This window comes from Protopterus annectens, chromosome 8.part0, assembly GCF_019279795.1.
Source record: "Protopterus annectens isolate FY-2018-M chromosome 8.part0, PAN1.0, whole genome shotgun sequence".
Classification (NCBI taxonomy): domain Eukaryota; kingdom Metazoa; phylum Chordata; order Ceratodontiformes; family Protopteridae; genus Protopterus; species Protopterus annectens.
The window spans coordinates 821588990-821596048 of NC_056741.1; positions in this window are offsets into that span (position 1 = coordinate 821588990).

Below are 7059 nucleotides of genomic sequence, written 5' to 3' on the forward strand. Positions count from 1 at the left end.
AACTTTGAGGTTTGATTGTGAGGAAAAGTAAGGAAATAATAACCACACAAACTATATGGAATTTATATCCACGGTGGTGCAGCGGTAGCGTTGTTGCCTCACAGCAAGAGGTTCTCCCATTCGATTCTCAGCTGGAGTGCAGGGAGTGCCTTCTGTGTGGAGTCTGCATGTCCTCCCCGCAGTCGAGTGGCATTCAAAAGACATGCGTGAATGGACGTGCCTTCATTGAAAGCCGAAAGACAAACAACAACAAACTATATGGAATTTATTTGCATTTCTGACATGGGCTTTAGTCTAGGTGGTGCCCAGGTCACGAGTTCAAGATGGGACCTTAGAGCTAGGGGGTGTGGGGCCCCTAGGAGGTCTGAGAGTCTAGATCTTCTGTGATGTACTTTATACCTTATTTTTGAAAGATAATTATTTGTTTTATGTGCCCTCCCCCAATATTGTATTGTCTACAGATTAAATTGTTGATATTTTTTCATAATTGTACTTGTATACTAACACTGATGACAAGCCAAGCCTATCATAAGATGTGAATGTGACACACACAAATAAACAAACACATGCACGAACATCTATCCAACCAGTCCCCTTCTGTCCTATCAGAATGTTATAGTGACCCTAACTACCCTGGAGCAGCAGAGACTAGTGAAAGAGTTTACTAGGCAAGTAGAGAAAGGAAATATATTGAAATGTCTTTCTTCTGTATCAAACACACACACCTACAGACAATTCAGAGCTGCCGGTTCACTTGCTGCATGTCTTTAGGATATGAAAAGAAGCTGAAGTGTCCAAAGAAATGAACATAAACCCAAGGACAAAATGCAGATTATGTACAGATGACACTTCAGATTACAACTCAACAGGAGACCCTCTTGCTGTCTAGTGATAATGTGTCATCCTACATTTACTAACAGGCAAGCTCGAGGAATTCCATTTCACCTATGGCTGGTCTTTGGAATGTTAAAGAAAACCAAAAGGCTTGAATTAAACTTAAGCAGGGATAGGTAGGGCAGTCAAACTGCACATAGAATGAATCATAGCCAATAACTCAGCCAGGTAACCAGTTTCTGTACCAGTGAAAATGACCCTCTCAGAGAGAGCGGATGCACTCTAGCTGGAACTGCAGGTGTCTGAAATCAGGTGCTCACATTGTTGCCAGTATAGTGGGCCTTGGACTGCTCTTTACAGTCAACTGGGGGAAGTGTTAAGATAAAAATAATCGAGTTGGCATGCATGATCCCTAGTGTTCTTCTTCTTACTTTACTGATGTCTTAAGTTGCTGGGGGTCAGGAAGAAAGACAGTAGGCCCTTTAGGCAAATGGGCCTGATGCTCACAGTTTGTGATCAGTATCTTTAATTGTTAGTCTCAAGAAAAACTTGTTAGTCTCAGGGGGAACATGTTTGTTTTATCACTTAAATAATCCTACCAATATATTTCCTAGGAACAGGGGTGAGGATGATGAACTGCATAATATTTTAATGTAGGGATTCCAGTGGTTATAAAGATGTTATGCAGAAAGTTGGGTTAGTGTCTTTGTAGAAGGCAGTCTCTGCCTTTGCTGCAAGAAATGATGGTATCCAATAACTTTTACATGACACAGTTCAACAGAAAATAATAATCTTTATTACAAAGAGAAACACGTACACGAGACACAAGGAAAATAAGGTCCTTGCTCCCCAGATTCATGGAATTTTTTTATACTTAGATTAAAAGCAATATTACTGTAACAATCTTAGAACACCCACTGACTAATTAAAATGAACACTACAGCATTAATTTTGCTACCTAAGTTCTTCTGATTCCACAATTGAAGTTTCTACAGAGAGCAAAATGTTTCACATTTCTATCCTGTCAGCATGTATTGATATTAGTCAGGAAGTAAATCATCAGATACATACTGAAAAATACTCAAGAATCCAGTTTATGAAAGCATATTAGAAATGAAATACACACAGTAATATTTTCCATTCCCTGTACTCTTTACCCTTCATATTCCCCCCATCGGATGATGTGAGGCATCACCCAAAATGATATTTTTCTATGACTGGACAATGATTACAAATCCTCAGATGAACGGACATCAGAATGCTATCAGACATTCTGCACTCAGTTGTTTCAAAAGATGCTATCCTCCAAGAAAAAGGAAGCCAATCTGGTTGTCCCCTGCCATAAACAAACTGTACAACAGAAGGAAGAAACTGTTGCAAAAGAGAGTAAAATCCCATGAGTGGAGGAGCTCCCTGGTCAGCCTCAGTAAGAAGCTGAGATCCCTTATAAGATCCTCCAAAGCTAGCTACGAAAACTAAATCGCCACTAAATCCAAGGACAACCACAAAGCATTCTATAGCTATGTCAAGAATCTAGATGGCAACACCCAGATCTGCTCTGAGTTACAGCACAAAGACACGAAAATTACAGAACCAACTGATATTGCCAACATCTTGGCAGATCGGTTCAGTGCTAACTTTATCCCCCTCTCACCCCCTAAAGGGCCCATATCTATACAGGAAGAATGCAGAGTCCCTGTAATCACAACTACGCATGTAAAAGCTGCACTCTCTAAGGCCAAAAACACAGCATCCATGGGACCAGACAACATCCCAGGCTGCATTTTACACTAACTTCAGAACGAACTGGCTGCCCACTTAAGCACCATGTTCAATAATAGCCTCGCATTAGGCTTTGTTCCCACTGAATGGTGCACAGCAACAGTTATCCTACTCCACAAAGGGGGAGCCACCACTGATCCCGGAAACTATCGACCTATTAGCCTGATGAGCCTGGTCTGCAAGGCAATGGAACGTATCATCATGGAACTCATAAACAAAGATATCGGTAAACTCCAAACTCTGGATCCCACCCAGTTCGGGTTTGTGAAAGGCAGATCATGCCTCCTGAACTTGATCGACTTCTTTGAGGCAGTCACCAAAGCTGTGGATGAGGGTAAGGTGGTTCACACAGCCTATCCTGACCTTGCCAAGGCTTTCAACGCCATCCCCCATTCTGGAATTATAGCTAAACTCACTAAACTAGGTATAAATCACTACGTCACAAGATGGGTTGCCAACTGGCTCACTGACAGAACCCATACTGTAAAAGTTGCAGACTCCAAATCTGACCTCAAAGCAGTGACAAGTGGAGCACCACAGGGTTCCGTCCTGGGACCTCTCCTATTTGGTATCTACTTCTCTGAAGTACAGGCTAACACAGAAGGCCTCTGGCTAATGAAGTTCGCAGATGGCTGCAAACTAGGAGAAAATGATGTGGACATCCTACAGAAGGGCCTCACTGAGACAGATGCCTGGTGTCAGAGCCATCGTCTCAAGCTCACTGCCAAAAAGTGCAGTGTCATTCCCTTTGGTAAAAACTCTGTACCCATGAACTACCACATAGGCAGCAATCTACTTAACACCGAATGCATGATAAGAGACCTTGGGATCCAGGTGGACAGTAGTCTCTCCTTTGATAGTCACATTGCCACAGTAGTCAGGAAGTCCTTCTATGTGGTACACCTCATCATTCAAGGGTTCTCATCCAGGAAAAAAGAGGTCATTGTTCCCCTCTACTCATTAGACCCATTACAGAGTACAACGCCCCTTTTGGAATGTACCTCACAAAACATCTGCAGCAGCTGGAAAGGCCACAGAAGTACCTCACAAAGAGGATTACTGGCCTCAAACAAATGCCCTACAATGACCGCCTCAAAAAACTCCAGCTTTACTCCATAGCATATCACCTACTCCGAGGTGATCTCTGCCTAACATATAAAGCTATGTCAAACACAGAGCTGTTGGACATGCTACACCTAAAGAAATCCCAATCCCTCCAAGCTACATGCTCTAGGAACCTAAACCTTGTCACCACAATAAACCGGACACGCTGTAGGAATAGATTCCTGTCCCAGAGACTTCCTATACTCTGGAACAAGCTACCTATCTATGTCAAGCAAAGTTCTTCATTAGCATTCTTCAAGAAAAGTCTTGATGGGTGGATGGGAAATAGGAAATACACCCTGGGGATCACTTCTGTGTCTCTGCTGGACAGTGACACAGGAAAATAACTTTCTTGGGTGAAGTAAGCTATGAAACCTTGCTGGCTAGGCTTACATAGGCCCTTGGGCCAATAGCCTAGTACCTACCTATGAACCTACAGTCTTATTAGCAATGAATATTTGCTCAAGCTGTTCAAAGCTGCAGTGAGAGGCCTTCTATGTTTGCTCTGCTTTGATATTGGAAAAAGATAAATGCTTATTTTCAACTGTTTTCTGCACTTCTGTTTTACAGTATATCTGTGCAATCTGTGCAACTGCCTTTTAGTCTCCTTTTTGTTGTCTGCTGAAGGAAGGTATAAACATCTTCGCAGCCCCCATTCCCTCCACAGAAACTGGCACTTATGTCCAAACTTACACCAAAGTACTATATGAGCATTTATATAGCTGCATGGAATCAGGAATACCAGACAGGATGAAATCATCCTCCTCAGGGAAGAGTAAACCTGTCTGGTGGACATCTACAATAAATAAACTCTATAATAAAAGGAAAAGAAATTGCTTTCCAGGACCAAGAAGGAGCAGGTGCCTAATTGGAAGCAATCTCTCCTTAGCCTGAACAAGCAAATAAGAGCACTAGTGAAGTCCGTCAAAGCAAACTTCAAGTCCAAACTGGGCACATCTAATAAAGACAGTCATAAGGCTTTCTTCATATATGTCCGCAATTTCAAGGGAAGCACTCAGATCTGCTCAAATCTGGTGGACAAGGACACCACATACACAAACCCTGTAGATATAGCCAACCTGCTGGCAGATAGGTTCAGTGAAAATGTCACTCCTCTGCCCCCCCCCCATCAGTAAAACAGGACAACCCCAGTACCTGCCACCCTCCCCTTATCTCTAGGGAGCAAGTCATCACTGCCCTCTCAAAGGCAAAAAAATACAGCCTCCATGGGACCTGATAACATCCCAGGCTCCATCCTACATGAACTGAGGCAGGAACTTGCAGCATCATTAGGCACCCTATTCAGCCAAAGCCTGATTACCGGCTTCATCCCAGCTATGTGGAGGACAGTTACTGTCATCCCTTTGCACAAAGTTGGAGTGTCCACCAATCCAGGGAATTATAGACCCACCAGCCTACATAGCCTGATCTGCAAGGCCATGGAGTGTATTATCATGGACCTCATAAACCAGGACATTGACAACCTCCAGACACTTGACCCTGTACAGATTGGTTTTGTCAATGGGAAGTCATGCCTGTTAAATTTGGTCGACTTCTTTGAGACAGTCACCAAGGCCATAGATGAGGGGAAGACAGTGCGCATTGCCTACCTTGACCTGGTCAAGGCCTTTGATACTATTCCCCACTTAGGAATAACAGATAAACTCTCTCAAGTAGGCATCAATCCATATGTTACCAGATGGGTAGCAAACTGTCTCACTGATAGAACTCACCTAGTCAAAATAGAGGAAGCCACCTCAAGAAGTTGACCTGTAACAAGTGGTGTACCCCAGGGATCGTTCTTGGGGCCTCTGCTATTTGGGATATACTTCTCAGAGGTGCAGGCCAAATCTAGTGGGCTATGGCTGACCAAGTTTGCAGATGACTGCAAGCTGCGTGCTGTCATCAATTCCCCTAGTGATGTGGACATCCTCCAAGAGGGTCTCAGCCAAACAAATGACTGGTGCCAGAAACATCGCCTTAAAGTGAATGCCAAAAAATTCTTCATCATCCCTTTTGGTGAGAATGACGTCCCCACAAATTATCACATTGATAATAAGTCACTAAGCATGCAATCAGTCATGAGGGACGTGGGAACCCAGGTTGATAGCAAACTGACTTTTGACCACAATATTGCCTCTGTTGTATGGAAAACTTTCTACATGGCCTACCTCATTAGTATGGGTATCTCATCCAGGGACAAGGTGGTCATAACATCCCTGCATTCTTCCCTTATAAGACCGATTATTGAATACAATGCCCCTTTTGGCATGTACCTCACAAAGCACTTGCAGCAGCTGGAGAGACCACAGAGATTCCTCACCTGGAGAATCCAGGGCCTCAAACAACTACCCTACACAGATAGGATAAAAGCCCTGTCCCTCTACTCAATCTCCTACAAAGTCCTCAGAGGTGATGTCTATCTGGCATACAAAGCAATCTCAGACCCCGCCCTGATGGGACTGCTGCATATCCACAAGTCATGATCCACTCGAGTAACCCGCACGTGCAACCTCATTCTGGTCTGTGACATCAGTAGGACTTGTAGGTGAGACACTCCCTCTCCATGTAAAGCAGAGTACCTCATTAACCCTTTCTAAGCACAACCTGGATAACTGGATGGGGAACAGAAAATACACCCCCTAAGATTCCCCCTATGTACTTGCTGAACAATGGCATAGGGTGCAGACTTGTTGGAACATGGGCAAGATTCTTGGCTAAGCTTGTAAGGGCCTCAGGGCCAATAGCCTAGTAACTTCCTATGATCCTATGAATACATGCTTATGCCTTGTAGAACAAATATACAATCTGAATACTGTAAATAATCTTCAGTAACACAGTCTCTAGTTTACTGTATTTATTTTCACGTTTCCTTTATCCCTTGTATATATCATGTATTTCACTAAAATCTTGCTAGACAGAGGCACAGTAAACTAATCTTAAAAGGGTACCTTCTGTGACCAGTAATACAGTCTCTAGTTTACTGTATTTATTTTCACGTTTCCTTTATCCCTTGTATATATCATGTAATTCACTAAATCTTGCTAGACCGAGGCACAGTAAACGAATCTTAAAAGGGTACCTTCTGTGACCTACTTTACAGAGGCACAGTAGGCTAATCTAATAGGGAGGCGGAAGCCAAATACACTCTGGCTAGGCTTATAAATGCCCTAGGGCAGATAGCCTAGTATCTGCCTATGAACACTTTATTTTCATGTGGTATTGATTTCTATTTTTTGAATTTGTAAGTTAACATTTTTTTCTGGATTTTAATAATTTTAAAATGCACACTTTTACACCCTGAAGCCTAACAATAAAATTATAACAGCTATAAGTGTG